The following is a 19,744-nucleotide window of genomic DNA, read 5'->3' as shown; positions in this document are numbered from 1 at the left end:
AAGCAACAACCATGACACTGCAGCAGAGATTCCGGCAGTACAACCATGACGTAACCTGTACATCAGCAGGAGTCTTCTCGGCAAACGTTGTCGATAGTCTTGACACTCTGCGGGAGCTCGTCGGGTTGGTTGTCAGGGAGAAACTACGCAAGCTGCAGTCACCCGTTTCACCGAGCTGTCTATAGCGGATGTTGTCCGAGAGGAAATTCGGCAGGCCATACGGGAGCCGCAGAGTGATGCACCACCAACACGGTGCGCGGTAACTTATTCTGAGGTGCTCAGCTGGTCTGCTGTCCAATGTACCCCTATCGAGACGCCAAGTACTTACACACCGACAGCACGTAGCCCGCGCAATATTGTAGAGGCAACTCGCAGCGCACCTCTTGCGACAAAGACAAGACCTCGAAAAGCGATGTATGGCGAGATGCGGAACGTAGGCCCCTGTGCTTCCCCTGTGGAGAGGTTGGCCGCCTGTATCGGTTTTGCCGATACCGTCAAGCTGGTCTTCGGGGATTCGCCATCAACGCACCGTGTCCGCGAAACGGCGAAAGACCGTCCGACACCGTGGAATAACTGTGCTCACGTCATAGCTCCAACCTGCATCATCGTCATCAGCCGTGGCCACCATCCCCTCTACGTCGGCGCTCGCCAAGCCCACGTTCCTTTCCAAACGCACCTAGGCATCGTTCGCCTAGACCAAACTCAGGAAACTGAAGTAGGTGACCTGTGGAGGCGAGGTCGCTGGTGATTCGAAATATGAAGATCCTCCACTGCGACACCAGCGTGACGACGACGATGACTGTCTCCAGGTAAGGAAGTGCAATAATGAGAAGATAACTTCAGACTTGCCGTAGGTAATGGATGGGCTAGAGCTCATGGCTTTAATCGATACCTGGGCGGATTACTCTGTGACAAGCTACGATTTAGGGAAGCGCCTCAGGAAAGTTCTGACCGAAAGGAGTGGACCTCAAGTACGTACGACAGGCGGTCACCTTATAACGCCTCTCGGCAGGTGCGCCGCAAGGGTTGAGATACGAGGTTTCACTTACATTGGTGACTTTGTTGTCCTGCCCGTATGTTCAAGAAAATTTATAATCGGAATAATTTTTCTGCAAGCAAATGGTGCCTTCATTAATTTGCAAAGGTCAAGCATATCATTTTCGATGGAACAAGCTACCAAAGTAGCTCAAGCAGACGAGTGATACACCATTTCACTGCGAGTCGTCGATGATGACGTTACTGCACCACCGCAGAGCAGTGTAATGGCTCAAGTGATCATTTGGTAACTACGAAGGTGTGCCAGACAGTAACATGGATGTTTTCCTAGAATAGGTGTTTGTGTGGCACGAGGGATTATCCAGCTACAAAACGGGTACACAGACATCCTCCTGACAAATTTCGGGAACAAATTTCAGCCTATCGCAAAGAGGACAGCCATAGCCCTTCTTCATGAGTTTTGTGAAGCGACAGAAATACGCAGCCTTGAAACAACTTCAATGGATATGAAACCAACATCTGATGTCTGAGACGTAATATCTGTAAATCTTAACCTTTCAGTGATTCAACGTCAACAGCTATACGATCTTGTACGGGAATTCGGCAGCTGTTTCTCCAGTAGTTCCAAGGTACGACGCATGACCATTACAAAACACAGGATCGTAACGGACGAGACAACCAGGCCGGTATACCAGCACCCTTATTTTGTTTCACCAAAAGAAAGGGAAGTTATCAAGAATCAAGTCTGGGAGATGCTTGAAGATGATGGTATTCAACTTTCTAGCAGTCCGTGGGCATCTCCTGTAGTACTTGTCAAGAAGAAGGGTTACGCACCACGGTTTTGCGTCCACTACCGGAAATTAAATGATGTGACTAAATGCGATGTATATCCCCTCCCGCGTATTGACGACACATTAGACCGACTTCAGTGTGCCAAGTTCTTCTCATCACTAGATCTGAAAAGTGGATAATAGCAGATCGAAGTTGATGAACGTGATCGCGAGAAGACTGCTTTTGTTACCCTGGACGGACTCTATGAATTTAAGGCTCTCCCTTTTGGTCTTGTTGTGCGCCGGCAAAGTTCCAATGCACGATGGACACTGTACTTTCCGGATTGAAGTGGCAGTGTTGCTTAGTGTACCTAGACGACGCGGTCATCTTCGCCGCTACATTCGAGGAGCATATGAAGCGCCTGCGGACAGTGTTAGAAGCGATTCGTTCAGTAGGTTTGACCATCAAGCCAGAGAAGTGCCGATTTGGTTTCGAAGAGCCTCGATGCCTTCGGCACGTCGTCAGCGCCCACGGTGTTCGCCCTGGTCTCAAAAAGGCAGCCACCGTTGCAAGGTTTTCGGTGCCAGCAGACAAAAAGTCAGTGTGGAGACATCTAGGTCTGTGTGCTAGACGATTTGTGAGAAATTTCTCGAAAGTCGCAGAACCTTTAATGAAACTTACGAGAGAAGATGTACCTTTCCAGTGGGAAACCGACCAACAAAGCGCCTTCAACGAATTAAAAATACGGTTGCAAGAGTCCCCAATTCTTTGTCATTTCGATGAAACAGCTGACACGGAAATACACACAGGCGCCAGTAACATTGGCCTCGAATTCATTCTAATACAGTGGCAGAATGGCGAAAAAAAGGTGATAGCATACGCCAGCCAGACTCTAACAAAAGCGGAGACCAATTATTCAGCCACAGAGAAAGAATGCCTTGCCGTCGTCTGGGCCATCAGTAAGTTTCGGCCATACTTGTATCGTAGACCATTCAAGGCAGTCAGTGGTCACCATGTCCTTTGCTGGATCGCGAACCTCAAGGACCCATCCGGACGACTAGAAAGGGGGAGCCTCAGACTGCAAGAATATGATACAACCTTGGTATACTAATCTCGGAGGAAGCATACCGATGCCGATTGTTTGTCACGGGCACCTGCAGACACGGCAGTGTCAGAAGAAGAGGACTTTTCATTCGTAGGTGTTGTCGAGGCTTCTCAGATAGCCAAATTTTGACACGCGGACGAATAATTGCTCCCGCTCATCAAACACTTGGTAGGAGCTGACGTACAAGTACCTCATATATTTTTTCGAAGCCTCGCATCGTTCTGCCTTCGAGGAAATGTCCTCTACAAAAGAAACTTTAAACCCAACCGTAAAAAGTTTCTGCTTGTCGTTCCTGCAACTATGTCGCAAGAAATACTACAAGTGTGCCACGATGAGCCCACGTCTGGACATTAGGGGGTCACTCGAACGCTTGCACGAATCTGCATTATTATTGCCCCAAGCTATTATCTTCAGTACAGCGCAATGTTAAAACATGCCGTGAGTGCCAAATACGAAAAAAAAACACCTCATGCTAAGCCAGCTGGCCTTCTGCAACCGATAGACCCACCGAAAGCGCCTTTCCAAGAAGTTGGCATGAACCTCCATGGACTCTTCCCGACGTCTTTACTCGGCAAGAATTGGATCGTTGTAGCGACTGATTATTTAAACAGATACGCTGAAACAGACTCCTTGTATCGGAGAACGGCGGCTGAGGTGGCCAAACTTTTCGTACACAGCATAGTCCTACGGCATGGCACTCCGACTGTTGTAATCACCGATCGCAGACCAGCTTCCACGGCGGAACTCATGAACTGCCTGCTGAACATGACTCACACTGTTCACAGGAAAACTACTGCTTATCACCCTTAAAGAAACAACCTGACTGAACGCCTTAACAGAACTCTAGCTGGCATGATAGCTATGTATGTGGATGTCGAACACAAAAAGTGGGACGAAATTTTACCGTATGTCACCTTCGCCTATAACACCACCGTACAAGAGACTACCAAGATTATCCCGTTTCATCTAGTTTAAGATGGTGTAGTTACCACAGCGATGGACGCTATGTTACCTATACACCAAGATCACTATGCCTCTGATCTGGACGACTATATAGAGAGAGCCGAAGAGGCCCGTCAATTAGCAAAGTACCGAATATGTCACCAAGAACATATCGATGCCGACCGCTACAACCGAGGAAGACGTGAAACATGGTATGACGTTGGTGTGAAAGTGTAGATATGGACCCCAGTGCCACGACGAGACCTGTCTTAAAAACTCATTTTTAGATATTTTGGTATATATATATATATATATATATATATATATATATATATATATATATATATATATATATATATATATATATATATATATATATATATATATATATATGGAAGCGAGAAAGCATGACGTACGACAAAACACTTTTAATATTCACAAATAGATTATTAAAAGTGTTTCGTCATACGTCGTGCTTTCGTGCTTTCTCGCTTCCGTTTTTACTACTGAACCAGTGCGCTTCCTTCCCCGCTACGTCTATATATATTCCGGCTGACGAGTGAGGCAGGTTTGCCCCCCCCCCCCTCGCAAAAAAGTTGCTACGCCACTGCTTCTATTACTCTGGATTTGCAATACTCTTCTCACAAAGGTGAGTCAGAGTGTTAGTACTTACCTGCTGTGCACAGCTGTTACTAGAAGGGCATTTTGTGGTTAGTTTCGCACGACAAAGGAGAATCATGTGGACGAGAGAGGCATACTGCACGTGTGCATAATTCTGTCCTAACTTTCAGTGCTGGCATGGGCAATTCAAAGTGCTGGCATGGGCAATTCAAAATTTGGTTTAATTGATAGAAGCCATTGGCTTACCTTTCAAAAAAGTGTAGTTATGATGATGTTTAAAACGTTTCTGATGATTGTAACCCAGTCTGGCAAATAAACGCTCGGTGAAACTTTGCAGTTCGTTTCCCTTTCATTGGGTGTCGTGTGACTATGCTAGAGGGCGCAGGTTTGGTTCCCGGCCACGGCGGCCGTATTTGGATGAGCGAAAAATGCAAACAACACTCCTGTGCTTATGTCTGGACGATTCACGGCAAAAAACTTCAGTGTGTCGAACTATATCCGCCGACCTCCACGACGGCGTGCCTGAAAATCATATGGCGGTAGCGATTGTATATGACCGTACTTTCACGCATGGACTGTGCAGTGGCATCACGTTCCCGAGAATGTTGAAAAATTAACTGTGATGTTTTTTATGCGCCTCGTTGAATGGATGAGTGCTATTGGAGCCGCGTGAAACTAAAAACGCGTTTGCTTACCATGTATGTCGACACAGAAAAAAAAATTCATTATTTTTGTACAGTCTAAGGTAATCGACAAAGCAAGGCTGCTTAGGGAAGCAGAGCTCCTTGTATTCGTTACAAATTTGTAGTATGAAACAACACGAGACACACGTGGAAGTGTGCGGCACATCGTGCGAGTGCCTGGCGATTAAAGGCTTTTGCTTTACACTAACAAAAAAAAAAGAATAAACGTCACACCTACATTGTTTACATCAATCGTAGGTAAAAGTGATTGCACGTGATTGGCCGTGGCCGGCTAGGCTCAGCGTGCGTGTGTGCGAGTGCAAGATTCCCGTGATTGAGGAGAAACTTGAACACTGTAGAAGAAACTTTGCTGCTTTAATCCTTGCCGCGAGCGGGCGTGACGGGTAAGGTGCCTGAAAGGGAGAAAGTCACTGCGCCGAAAGGGAAACGGAGCCCGTTTCTCCATTCTCGCTCCCTTTTTTAAAGACGATAATCTTTCTTGCGGTACTTCGACGCAAAAATTCTGGTCTGTCTGTCTTTCTCTAAATTTGTCTATTTGCCGCTGTAAGGATACCCCTCACGGCACCAGATGATATCTCAAACGGCCAAACCCATCCGCAGTTCCCACTAATATTGCTCAGGTTTAAGCGTTCATACTTGTGCGATTTCCCAATAAAGGGCAATTATTGCGCATATCTGAGGCACCATAGCAACACGTCAAGATTTTATATGTGTGCCTTTACAGTAGAGAAGGTATACATAAGTACTTTAAAGAACCGTAGCGCTTATCACAGGGCGCTGACAATGTAACGCGATGCTCAATAAGGCAAGTGTTTCCAATACTTTGCTAAGACGACACGGTGGTGGCACCTGCCCGTGACTTTGCGTTCTACACCTTATCGCCTCCAAAACGGGCTGCGCGCCCGTCTCTCTTCGTTTTTGAAGATAACTGCCAGATAGCGCTCGTGTCTAACGTGCCTCAATGCGCTCGTTTGCCTTTGCTGCACGGATCTAGACTCTCTAACGCAGCGCCTCTAGAATACAATTGACCAATTTTCTCGAGCACATCAAATAAATGTTTTTTTCCCTTTTTCCAGACGCAAGACTATTGTCTTTAGACGACATTTGCAGTGAAACATGCAGATAGGGGACCAATCTTTAAGCGTACGCCGTACATGACACGCATGTCATGGTTATCATGTTTGGACGTGTCATTTACCTTAGTTGTTTGTTCACGCCATGTAATACCAAATTTGGTATATGTGGAGCTAGCGAAGCGGCTGCGAGCGCATCATGAGCGTGCCATGTAGTGATGTTGTTACATGACGCATCTTATGATTGCACCAGTCACATACCTTCGTCATCCAAATGAGGTCACGTAATACCAAGTTTGGTATATGCAAAGCAAGGGAAACGACTGCGAGTGCATCATGAGCGTGGCATGTAGTCATGTTCTTACTTGACATGCGTGTCATGATTTCTACGTTAGGGTCTGTCACTTATGTTCGCCATGCAGTCATGTCATACCACCCTAGTTTTGCCACATGTCATATAAACGAAGCACCACAAGGGCGTGCAACAAGACAATGAAATGGAAATCATCACATTCTTGACATACATGTCATGATTTTCAGGTTATGACTAGCCACTTATGGTCGTCATACATTCATGTTATGCCATACCAATTTTGGTATCGATACCATTATCAAAACGTCCAAGAGAGGGAAAAGCTGTAGGCGGCTAGATAGATAGATAGATAGATAGATAGATAGATAGATAGATAGATAGATAGATAGATAGATAGATAGATAGATAGATAGATAGATAGATAGATAGATAGATAGATAGATAGATAGATAGATAGATACGCTCAATGTCTTCAAAGTTCGCGAACAAATGCTTCACATTTGAAAAATGCCTTCTTGCGTATAAACATTCGTCGTGAGGTCATTCTCACTAATATATGACACGTTGGATGCCGTTTGGAACGATATTCTCAACAAACAGTGCGATAGCTTGTCTGTCAAGGTCGCTCACGTTGTTGTCAGTGTTATGGAGACGAACACGACACAGCAGTCCGTGCGAGTTTACTTATGCGTATCGCAGATGACCCACTTGACTCAGAGGTCACGCACTTTCTCTCGTTCGCCTATTTGGTGTTATAGCAGGTGTGCATAGTTGCCATCTGGTGTTTTGTTGGAGAAGAAACGGGGAGGGGGGGGGGGGTAGCAACTCGGTGTTTTCTGTAATCGCGTTCTTCATTGTCAGAATCGCTTTCAGGGCTGTAAACGCAGCTTTGTTTCACTCTGCTGATTTCATTTTCAAATGTGAATTGAAAAGCACCGCATAACACACGGAGACCGACCTCACCGGAAGTTGCTGAAATAGAACTATTGTATCGCCATATGTTTAGAGTTCGCTCCGCAGTTAAAGGTGGCTATTTAAAGCCTCTCGATTGCCTTATCAAAGTGGCCCTTATCAGCGTTCGTACTGTGTGTTCCTTCACTGGCACTTCGTCTCCTTCTGCATGCGTTGTTTTTCTATTTACCAATGAGTTACCAATCAGCCCAAAGGACCACGCTTCGGCACTTATTGCTATGCGCCTCAAAAAACAGTGCGACTTACGCGGCATGACGCAGGCAATGCGAGGAAGAACAAACCAAAATTACTCACTCTACTTCGCAGCAGAGAATTAAAACAGCGCGTCCTTTCAAAAAAATGTGGCCTGAAATTTCACTGGTAATTTGATGTGAGATATATATCACGAGCATTTAGCGCGTAACGTGACAGCAACTTTAATAACGAGCCATTGAACGCTTCGTATAAGATTTAAAATTTGCACCTTGAGGCGATGTATGAACCTTGAGTGCTCAACTTCACAGAGCTGTCCTTCTCTTGATCTGGGCATACTTTTTTTCGCATCTTCTTTACTAAAGAGCATTCGTAAACACAGCACGTGCTGTATGGAGGATTAGAGTGCAATGTTCACGGCTCGGGGCAACGCAAGGGACTGTGACGAAGAGGGCGATGCAAAAAACTTGGTCCTATAGTCTCTTATACTGCCCCTAATTATGAATATTTACTGAGGAACTTAGCAATACTGCTTTTATTTAATACCAAGCTGGTGAGGAAAGCCGCAATCTGCTTTGACACGTTTGAAACAGACGATCGAAAAACTGGCAGCGGGTAATCAGAGTGAAAGAAGAGAGAGAGAGAGAGAGAGAGAGAGAGAGAGAGAGAGAGAGAGAGAGAGAGAGAGAGAGAGAGAGAGAGAGAGAGAGAGAGAGAGAGAGAGAGGAAATTGACAACACTCTTGAAGCGCGTAAAATTAATCGCTGAGCAAGCAATCACCACGTTAAAGCAATCCGACCAACAAAATGCAAGTTCGTATCATGCGCTTTTCTGTCTCGTCAGCGGATGTGCGCGCATGTCCTCGCTCTATAGCAGCAGGCTGGTCTGCATCGAGGCACCTCCACAAACGCACCTGCAAAGCCGAAGTTACGCGCATGTTGGCGAACACGTGGCACGATCATTCATGCCGCCCGCTATCTATACTGATGTCAGTTTCTAATTATTTCGAAGCTACACACCAAAGTTAGGCTGGTATGCTATTGTGGTACATCTAATAATAAATTTTGGTGTGCGTGACTTCAAAAAATATCAGCTTAAATGCCCACGTTCTGTGTTTTTCGTCCCTGTCCAAGTGTTTGCACCAGTCAATTGAACTTCAACAAATGCTCAATGTTCCAACTTGCAAGTTGGCTGCAATGTTACAAAATTATTTCTACGCTGCGTAAAAATATAGTGGTGCGCTGAACTTACACTTATTAACCAAGACATATATAGTTGCTCTGCCACCTTGTGCAAAATATGGTTTGTGGAAATAAACAATATAAAACACAAAGTTGTTCGTATTGTTAGGAACACTAATTCTGCCTATTTACCGTTTAAATATTCTCGCATTAGAATCCCTCACTTGTTATGAACATTTATATGCTTGTATAACACGTACCTAACGTAAACGATAGTAATGTGATATTGATTTTATCTAAATCACACTGCAATAACAGTCACAAAATCCAGGCTCTCCCTCTTCTTCTCCAACAGCTCATCAAAAGTTTTGGCTCTGCCCTGCCGCGGTGGTCTAGTGGCTAAGGTACTCGGCTGCTGACCCGCAGGCCGCGCGATCGTATCTAGGCTGCGGCGGCTGCATTTCCGATGGAGGAGGAAACGTTGTAGGCCCGTGTGCTCAGATTTGGGTGCACGTTAAACAACCTCATGTGGTCGAAATTTCTGGGGCCCTCCACTACGGCGTCTCTCATAATCATATGGTGGTTTTGGAACGTTAAACCCCACATATCAATCAATGAAAAGTTTCGGCGCTTGACATTATTCCTTAGTATATATATATCATAGCAACGTCTTTCAAAACTTCAAAACACGTTCATTTTGTCACCGCTCTGTATGTCCCATCAATTTTGTCATCACTATTAGGTAGGCATTGCATTTAATAAAACCCAAAGCATTTCTAACGCGTAAATGAGAAACGAGTGGAATTGCTTTCCTTATCGATAATCAGAGGGTTCGTGACACGGCAACCACCACTGCACACATACTAGCCTGCTGAATAACTGTGTATTGTATTTTTTTGTTGTCTGCTTTTTTCTGTTGCTTTTTTGTTTGTTGTTTTATTGATTGAGATGTGGGGTTTATTGTCCCAAAACCACGATATGATTATGAGAGACGCCGTAGTGGAGGGCTCCGGAAATTTCGACCACCTGGGGTTCTTTAACGTGCACCCAAATCTGAGCACACGGGCCTACAATGTATGTTGTTTTAGTCTCCTATGTAATGTTCTTGGCTTTGCGGTACAAAAGCAACAAAATAAGTCATTCTTAGCATGGGAGACTTCAAGACAAAGCATGTGGGAAAAATTATCTTATTTCGATGGTTTTGCATATTTGAGATTAAATTCGTAATTTATTGATATAAGCATGGGGTTTAACGTCTAAAACCCACCATACGACTATAAGAAGCGCCGCAGTGAAGCTGTTCGGACATTTTGACAACCATGTTTTTTTTTAACGATCAGCCAAGTCTGAGCACGCGGGCCTTCAGCATTTTCGCCTCCAATCAAATTCGTAGTGTAATAATCAACACTGTAGTCATAAAACCAATTTTGTTCATTTTGGCCACAAATTTGGCGATAAAGACAAAGGCATGGCCACTTTGGCTACATTTGGTTTAAAATGTGGCTCCTTTTCAAGTCTACCCATTGCCAATCCTATATGCGTACCACTTATTGATCGTATTTCTCACTCAAAACACAGAGAAAAACTACACAATGTACACCGCTTTCCCTCGAGCAACTTGATACTCTCTGCAAGCTAGCATTCATTGGTCGCCAAACAAGCAATCTTATAAAATGACACGGATATTCTATACGGACATTATAGTGAAACGAAAAAGCAAACAATACAAACGTGTTCACTACAGTTCATTCTGTTTTCATGTCCTGCTTTTGAATTGTCTTCAAAGAAATGCGCCTTCCAATCTTGCATTTATTCTTGAAAGAAGAATAAGAAGAGAAAAAGACTTTAGCGTATACACCAAACTCGTATAACCGGAGTGAGGTGTAGTACGTGGTATAAAATTGTTGAATCGGGCCTTGACGCAGTTAACCGGCTTCTTCCTGAAGCGCTGTCATTGATCGTACTTCTAGCTTTACTATATTATATACTCTTTTCTTTTCGCTAAGTCCTGACACGTGCATCCGGCGGATGAGCGGTACGCCGGGTCTACGCGGCTGTTTTGAATCTCACTCGTCCAAAATGAAAGGGAATGAGCAGCGCTGCCTAATAATGTGATTCCCGACAAAAAATTGACTTCAAATAGCCGGCCAACCATTGCGGTTTCCACGAGTTATTTGTTACCGAGGGCAAAAAACTGAGGCGCTGCAGTTAAATAAATTTTGCCTCGTGAAAATTACCACGCGATCGGGAAGTGTTCGCGAACACTTGCGCCGGATGGGTGGTGTGGAACAAAAAATACACGAACAGCTGACACGTGTTTGCTATTGGCGAGCGTTGTGAAATTCGCGGAAATGAAAGTTCCCTGAACGCATACATCGGCTGAAATTATATCAGAGGAGACATAGAACGAATAAAAAATGTGGTTGATCAAGACGATTCCTCTGACATTGCAATCGATATAAACACGGACGCTAAACATGTCTTCACAGAAGTAGTTGAATGTTTAGTGCACAAATAAATATATTTTCTATTGGCGTTTAGTGGCTACAGCACCCTTAGATGTTGATGCATTCTTGTTGACACCTTTATAGTGGCACATCTTCTGCTCTGCGAAAACCAATGACTTGCGACCAGGATACACTTTCCGGAGACACTGCATTGTACGCACCGGAGCATCGTGCAAGTCACACTTGAACCATGGGCGTTCGAAAACCACGCGGGCGAAACTGAATGGGTTTTCACTCAATCGTTTTTCAACTCCCTGTCTGCTGCGGCGAGGAGTGCGTGATTTGCGGGTCGGCGACTTTCTTATGGATGTGCTTGGCATACAGCGCCCTTTCTCGTGAGAAGCGTCCTGCTGGTAGGTCGCTTCGGCGAAGATGTGCGATCAATTTGGTCCTGCATCGGTGTCTGTATGGCAGCCAGTTGGGTCGTGATACGCGCAACTTCACAAAAGTGAGAGACAGAGTAGCAGGCGAAGGCCTCCCGCTTTCGCCTGACGTGTCCATCGCTGCACGAAACTCACTTGCCTGACATTTGCCCGTCGACGCCGTTGTCTTTCGGTGGTGCTTTATGCAGCAGTATTTGTTGTCGGTACCATCACACTCGTATCAATAGACAGCGGAGATACACCATTGGTGCATACGGGAGCTGCCCTACGCTGCGCAAGATCACACAACGCGAAAGACAAGGCACGTATAACGGTGTCGTCACAGAGTCAAATCCGCGAGCACAGTGCATCAAAATTGCAGCCTCCGTTCGTGGCCTCCAAGTTTAGCTCCAGAAACTTTGTCGGAGCTGATTGCTTAGGCCACGCTACACTGTATTTAAAGTTGGGCCAACGCCATCTAGGTGGCGTTTCTAGGACTTTCTTATTAGGGAGCATACTCTGATGTCAGCGTCCGTTCGAATGCTGACATCGAAGCGCCGTAGTGCAGAGCCACAGCATTCTCTGCCGATGTTCGGTAGTGTCATAAATGAAGTACTTCGCTTCTCCGCTTTTATAGGTGGCAGCACCGCCCGGACAAACGACGAACGGAGGTACAGAGCGCAGTGTGAGATATATAAGGCATGTCTGAAAAACCGTTCGCAAACGCGCTGATAGCATAGTTGGTCAAGCACCAGCCTTCTATCGCTGTGAGACGTCCCCGCTACGCCACCGATCGCCAAAGAGAGGGAAGAGCACTCAACCCTTTTTCTCGTTTCCCTCTTGGCTATGCGTCTCAACCGCTTTCCACACACAGGGATTCGTGCCGGGGCCGGCAAACAGGAGACGCTACGACCTGTTCCTAATAACTGGTGCATTTCATTTATTACTAGTTGCAAACACCGCACACTCATACTTCCCGCGTACAAGAACCACTACACAAAATTATAACCCATGATTTAGACACTCGAGACGATCGACAAAAGTCACATAAAGGAAGTAACTGCAACAATACAAGCGTACGCAAATATAAAGGAAACAAACGACGACACAAATGATGAAGTTATCAATTAATACAACCACGCAATGTCTCTACGTGCCGCATTTCTTCCTGAAAAGCTCGTCTAGATAGGTATATAAAGTTCGTCCCACGAGTGGTCCATGAGCACTCCTGTCATTGCGACTACGCCCGGTACGATTGGATGGATTACAGAAAGTTGAAATCGCCCACGAGTACGATTCTATGGTCAGCATCTAACAAATACCCTGCCGTGGTGGTCTAGTGGCTAAGGCACTCGGCTGCTGACCCGTAGGTCGCGGGATCGAATCCCGGCTGCGGCGGCTGCATTTCCTATGGAGGCGGAAATGTTGTAGGTTCGTGTGCTTAGATTTGAGTGCATGTTAAAGAACCTCAGGTGGTCGAAATTTGCGGAGCCCTCCACTACGGCGTCTCTCATAGTCATATGGTGATTTTGGGACGTTAAACTCCACATATCAATCACTCAAGCATCTAACAAAGTAACCAAACTTTCAAAGAAACTAGAGTGCCGTGGTGCATCACTAATGGCGTACACGTTGATTAGGTGCCACGGTAAACCATAAAATATAAAATCACATTGTATTAGTCACCCTTCTTCGTCAACATACATGCTATAGAAGAATGCGATAAACTCTTCCCGAGAAACAGAAGGCAGCCCACCGAAAGGCCCACAGCGTGCGACACTAATACATCAAATACAAAAAGATATGGCCACAAGGCCTTCTATGTATCCACTTCCCTCTCGATCTTGATTTCTTGAACGGCGATGAAATCAAAATGTCGGCTGAGAGCAACTGGTGTAGTTGCACCTGCTGCTGGTTGGATTGCAGTCCACATACGTTGACCGTTGAAAAAAAAATTACGGCATATTCACGGGGTGAATGATGATGAATGGGCGAAGCTCCGGAGGGATTCATCGGTAAACTGTGAATCTTCCGCGTAATTCGCCCAGTCGATCATCATGTAAAGACGTGAGAAACGCTGTGTGTGTATATACACAAATCAACTTTTATTTGTTCTTAGACGATGGATGGCTTGCGATGTCCCTTGCCTCGCGCGCTCGAGCATCGGGATTCTGTCTGCGAGCGCGCGCTGCTGTCGCCTTGCGCTCTCTCCGCTGTGCAGCCTTATTAGAACAGGCAATTGAGGCCCTTTACTCACTTGTCTCGAAGTTTGGTGATGCTCGGCGTTTACTTATGAAGGCGTTGGTGGATCCTCGCACATCGTTCGTAGTCACCTCCGTATCTGGTGCTTCATTATCAGCACTGCTTCCAAAGCTTCCGAGTGTCTGTCGAACCAGATGCAGGGACCACCTGCTTTTCACCGCTGCCTGTCGCGCCATCTTCTTTCGCTGCTTGTTCGAACGTCTCCGCTGAAGCACAGTCATTACCCTTGTCATTGCAGCGGCACAGGGTTCAACAAATACGGCGCGTAGAAGTTTGCCAGTTGCCTCGAGGACTTCCGCAGCATTTATTATTTGCTCTAGTAAGCGTCATCAAGTGGTCGCATGTGATGGCGTAGTTTGTTGGCATACGTCACCACACATTTTTCAGCCGTGTGTCCAGACCGTCGACAATTCTCACAGCCCGGTGCCCGGCAGTGACAACGAATGTGTCCTACTTTGTTGCACCCTAAGAATAATGGTGGTCTGCCGCGAATAAGCACGAGGCTTTGTAGACCAAGAGTAGATGTGGGACATACAACTCCCTCCACGAGTGTCAATACGATATCTCAGATTAGGGGTATGCATCTGTTCCATCTCTGACGCTTGCCAAGTTTCCGCTGTAATTGCGATAATCTTTTTGAACGTTCGCATGCAGACCTTGCTGGTCGTTCATGCCGAGCGCAGGACTTTCCAGAATGCCCTCCAGAATATCATAGACCTTACAAATGTAGCTTCGATTGGAAAGTTTCAGATGTCCCGTATATTTAGATGCTGACTTGAGGGACGGCACTAGCGAAAATGAATCTTGTAACTTGCGGTAAATTTTCGTTCGAGGTCGAAGGTGTGTTGTGATAGACCCAGAGCTTACTGAAGGTAAAATGAAATTGCTATGGCTACCTGAATGTTTAGAAGATACTTATGTGCATAAATCCCTGCCGTCATTCAGACCGCCACGCCTCTGCTTGTGTATACAGCAAAATTAACTTCCTCTGCTTGAACATACAGTGAGCCGGTCATTTTTACCCGCATGTTTAGCACCTCATCCCCAAAATACACATTCTTATCGATCTTCACTTTATCGTGTATCAGGTTGATTTTTTTCCCTGTCCCATCTCGGCCTTTTCAGTGTGCCAGAGCAAACTGCGGTTTTTAGCGTTGATTTTGAGTAATCATTCCTAACAAAGATGTTCGAGCCCATCAGTTTGCTTGCGTTTTTCAATATCTGTTTCTTTTCTGTAAAGTCTTGCAGATACACTATTACGGGTCGCTTCCCCATGTGCTTATCCAAGCGATGGATACGCCCAACAGATTCACATTTATCCTGAAGTTTTTCTTCAAAAAGACCCTTCACGACTTTGCTGTTTAGCTCTTCTTCTGATTGTCTTGAGGTTTCAGGTATTCCATGAATAATTACATTTGACGCCTGCTGTGGTCTTCTAGGTCTGTTAGCTTTTCAGTTTGAAAAGACATCACATGTTCAAACTATTTCAATGTGGCATGCAAATAATCAGTGTTCTCATGCTGAGCTGAGCGATCAGACGCCATATTTACGACAGTATGCCTAAAGTCGAGCATATGTTCTTTTAGCTCAGAAAATTGCGTTTTGATTTCCAGTAATTCCTTTCGCAGTTTTGCCTGACCGTCAAGTAGTTGTTCATACAGTTCCTTTTTGGTGGGTTCTGGGTTTTCCTCGACATCACCGCAAATTAGTAGTTTGCAAACGACAAAGCAGTCATACGATATTACAAAACAACGCCGTGAGCACGGCACAAGCAATAAGCATCAACAATCACTACGTATTGAACTTGAACAGGAACTAACCTGCACCGAGCAGAGAAGCGTTCCATATAGCGACATGGCAGCCTTGGATCCACCGTGCCCACAGAAGATGAAATCATGCCGGTGCTCTTTTATAGCGGCGCCAGATGTTGACGTCACGCTGTAATGTTTGAAATGGAAGGCCAGTAGAGCTGCGTCGTCAGGTGGAGACAGCGTTGAGAACGGGTGGCTTTTGTTTATGAGTTGGTTTGTGTCATCGCAAGACGCATCAAGTGGCTGCGCTTGTTCAAAAGCACCGAGGCCAAGTAAAACCTGCACCAAGCAGAGAAGCGTTCTGTTTAGCGACATGGCAGCCTTGGGTCCACCGTCAATCAATCAGGTTATACCGCGCTCAACCAGGCTGGATCATATTCCGCCACTCTGACATAAATTTATTCACTTAACTAGGCTCATTTAGGTTCACCTTGACTTAACGTGACAAAGGCAAGATGAGCTGAGAAAACTTAATTTTGAGTGCTTGTCTTCATCAAGTTTCGCGAGGCTGGCTACGCTTAGTTATGAATCAACCGAAGTATATAACTACGTGATCGCGGGTCTGGAACCGGCACTGTCACAGCCTCTACATTACAAAATAAAGCGGCACAAATTCGGTGGAACGAAGACAGCTAGCAACACCCAGGTGTCGCTTTGGCCACTAGCCCGTCGGAGAGAGTGACATGAGAGGCCAACTGATACGACAGGATGCGCATGCGCACGATAGCAGGCGTCTCGTCGCTAGATAGCGCGTCGATGCCTTCGGCCACGGGATCCCGTGGTCCGCACACCCATGCTCACGCCTGTACAAGTTATTCACTTAGTACACTGATAGCGGTGAGAATAGTCATCCGTCGAGTATACTAATCAGCATGCAGTAAAGCACATCGGACATTTGAAGCGTATTTTTTTTCTAAAAGAGCCAAATGCACTTCAAATGAAACTGAGAAAAACTCACTTTTTTCCTACTGACAATATGGTTGGGCCTGCTGAAACAACTTTTTGTCACTATGTTCCTCTCCCTTAACCTTAAATACCACAAATGCACCTACTTCTTTTTACCACAATGGTGTTATTTACAGTATCTTCAAATATTGCTGAACGTTTAGGGGCGAAACAGGGAAGTTTATTGCAAACTGGTAACAACATTTCAGGTGAGTACAACTGTCTGGTGTAACAAAATCACTTCAGTGGCGTGTACAAACAAGAGAACATAGACAGGATGTAACACACAGCACTTTCAATATTCTCACAAATCACGAATCACTCAAGAAAACAAAAAGAAAAGAAACGCAAAAAAGCAGTAAATTGGAAGAGATTCACATATTACGTGCGACGAGAAGCAATTCGATCCCCCGAGTTAAAACGGCAGTAAAGGAAGTTCAATATTCCCATTCCGAACTCCAAAAAAAAAAAAAAACGTGTATGCCACCATTTGATAAATGCTTCTTCACCCTGAGTTTCCATCTGTTCGGTAAGGTACCAAACCATGATCATTCTAATCTTCTGTAACGCTGGGTATGCAGCTCGTTGGAGTCGTCGGCGTGCTTCGGCCATACAGCGGCGACGCCACAAGACGTTCATTGTGACGTACAGTACGAGTTGTTCAAATAAGCCCCTTCTGCGCTGTTGGCTCGAAGGAATTGACACTCCGAATTGACGACGCACGACGTGCCACACGCCTTTGGCCGCTACGCATTCAAACATCGTGTGGAGGATGGTTTCTCTTTTCCCGCAGTTGGGGCAGTGGTCATTAGGAACGACGCCCCACTTTAACAGCCTCTGACGAGTGGGCAACGTGTCCCATCGCCGCAGCCAATCAACTTCTCTAACTATTTTCGGCACGTGGTTGTTCCGCCATTTCTACCACTTGCTGGGCCTCCATCTCTGTTTTTCCTCTTCAGTAATCGAGCGACTGATTAAAATTTCGCTAATGCGTGCGGGTGAGAGCTTTGCAAAGTATTCTTCGGTGGCGTCGCCGTCAACCGAACGCTTGAGGCCCTCTGCTGCCTTATAAAAGGCATGTGGGTGTTCTGCTTGAGGTCCCCGGTACCTTTCCGGCGTGAATGCGGCTCCAAGAGTTCCGGTCCAATATAGCAATAAGCTACGGCCAGGATAGTCGTCCTGAAACAATTTGTTAACTGTTTTAGCTCCAAGTGCTTTTGTGAATGTCGCAACATCTGGCAGACTGAGTCCTCCACAACTTTTTGGGAGTTTCAGGAATTTTTGTTGAACTTTTGGTGTTTTCCCGTCCCATAGGAAGGCTCCAACCAATGACGCAAGACGGCTCGCAAAAAGTTTGGGTATGAGTGCAATGTGCCCGATATAAAAAGCATATGCGTATGCTTTGGTTTTTGCCACCGTCACTTTGGCGTCAAGTGACATATTGAAGTCAGTGGCATACGCGAAGACCTGCGTGGCCCGATGTACGGCGTCCTCCCTATTTCTTTTAGCCACCTCCCCGTCTTGAAAGTATACCCCGAGGACTTATACGGCATCCACGTATTGAATACCCCCCGGCAAAGAGCCGTGGAAGCTACCGAAACGAAGGGCTTTGCTTTTCTCCGCATTCAGTAAAGCATCTGATAAACTTGCATACTCTTCGAACAGCTCCAAGAAAGCCCGGTAACTGGCTTGGTTTCGCACGAACACAGAGATGTCATCCGCGTAAGCGGTGATGCTAACTGACTCCAGACCTGTCATTGGAAAGCCCTGAATATTAGGGCACTTTGTCACTTTCCTAAGGAGAGGATCTATGGAAAGAACAAAGAGTACCGGTGCGATTGGGCATCCTTGGCAAACACCTCTTGTTACTGGAAAGCTTGCTGCCTCCACGCCGTTGATGAGAAGTCGGCTGGCCATGTTGGTGTATAGAAGCTTTATACAGCGAACGTACTGCTCAGGCAAACCAAACATTCTAAGTACGCAGTATAGGTAGTCATGTTCGACCCTGTCAAAGGCCTTAGCTTGATCCAATGACACGAAAGCACCGGTAACGTTTTTGGCGTTGGCATAGTAGAACAAGTCTCTTATCAGAGTAAGTGTTTGAAAAATTGACTTACCCGGCACTGCACACGTTTGCGTGGGTGACACTATATCGGGAAGAAAAGGTTTTAGCCTGAAGACAAAGATCGTAGCTACAAGTTTGTAGTCCGTGTTAAGGAGGGTAATCGGCCTCCATGACCATGGATCGTCAGGATCCATGCCCTCCTTTGGCAGCAAGACTACACGGCCCTCACGGAAAGACCTCGGCTTTTGCCCATCAACAATGAACTTGTTAACCATGTCAGTAAGTGCGTCGCCTAGTACGTCGAAGAAAGTTATATAAAATTCCGTCAGTATTCCGTCTTGACCTGGAGCCGTGGTAGTGTTCATCTTCCTCAAGGCTTGATAAACTTCATCTTTCGTCGCCTCAGCGCAGAGCATATCAGACGCATCAGGACACAGCGTGGGCAAGCCTTCACAAAAGTCTGCGATTCTTTGATGCTGGTTGCTGTCTTTGGAGCGATGATCTGCAGAGCAGAGCCTTTCGAAATGCGCCCCAAAGACCTCCTCGATTGATTTGATATCTGTGACGATGCTCCCACACTCTGTCCGTGCTGCACCAATAATACTGGGCTGGTGTTTCCTTACCCCTACTCGCTTTGCGTATACCAAGTTACCTAGTTCATCCGTGGGCAGGTGCAGTTCCTCTGCGTATTGAAAAGCCCCGGACCTTGCCCTCAGCAACAGGTCGTATTTAGTCTTTTTGGCCCCAATGTACTCTCGAATTGCGCCAGTCAGATTACCTGTGCGCTCAACGATTTGAATACGCCTCAATGTTTCATTCATTTGTAATGTTTGACGTGCATGGCGCATTTTCCCGACCTCCTGCGCAAACACATGCCATCTGGCCTTCAAGAGATCCCATGCTGTTGGCGTAATTTGCGGCG

The 19,744-nt window shown here is 45.9% G+C and overlaps 1 long non-coding RNA gene across 1 annotated transcript in view; it reads right to left on the bottom strand.

The window, feature by feature from the left end:
• Positions 1-15,567: 15,567 nt before the first annotated feature.
• Positions 15,568-19,744, bottom strand: part of LOC142776005 (uncharacterized) — a 55,267-nt gene continuing 51,090 nt past the window's right edge. The window contains exon 2 of the long non-coding RNA XR_012887225.1: positions 15,568-16,091. This is a non-coding gene — a long non-coding RNA (uncharacterized LOC142776005). The remainder of the gene's footprint in view (positions 16,092-19,744) is intronic.

This window comes from Rhipicephalus microplus, chromosome X (genome assembly GCF_043290135.1).
Source record: "Rhipicephalus microplus isolate Deutch F79 chromosome X, USDA_Rmic, whole genome shotgun sequence".
In the NCBI taxonomy this organism is placed as follows: Eukaryota; Metazoa; Arthropoda; class Arachnida; order Ixodida; family Ixodidae; genus Rhipicephalus; species Rhipicephalus microplus.
The sequence above is the reverse complement of the archived record's forward strand: the minus strand, read 5'-3'. Positions and strand labels throughout refer to the sequence as shown.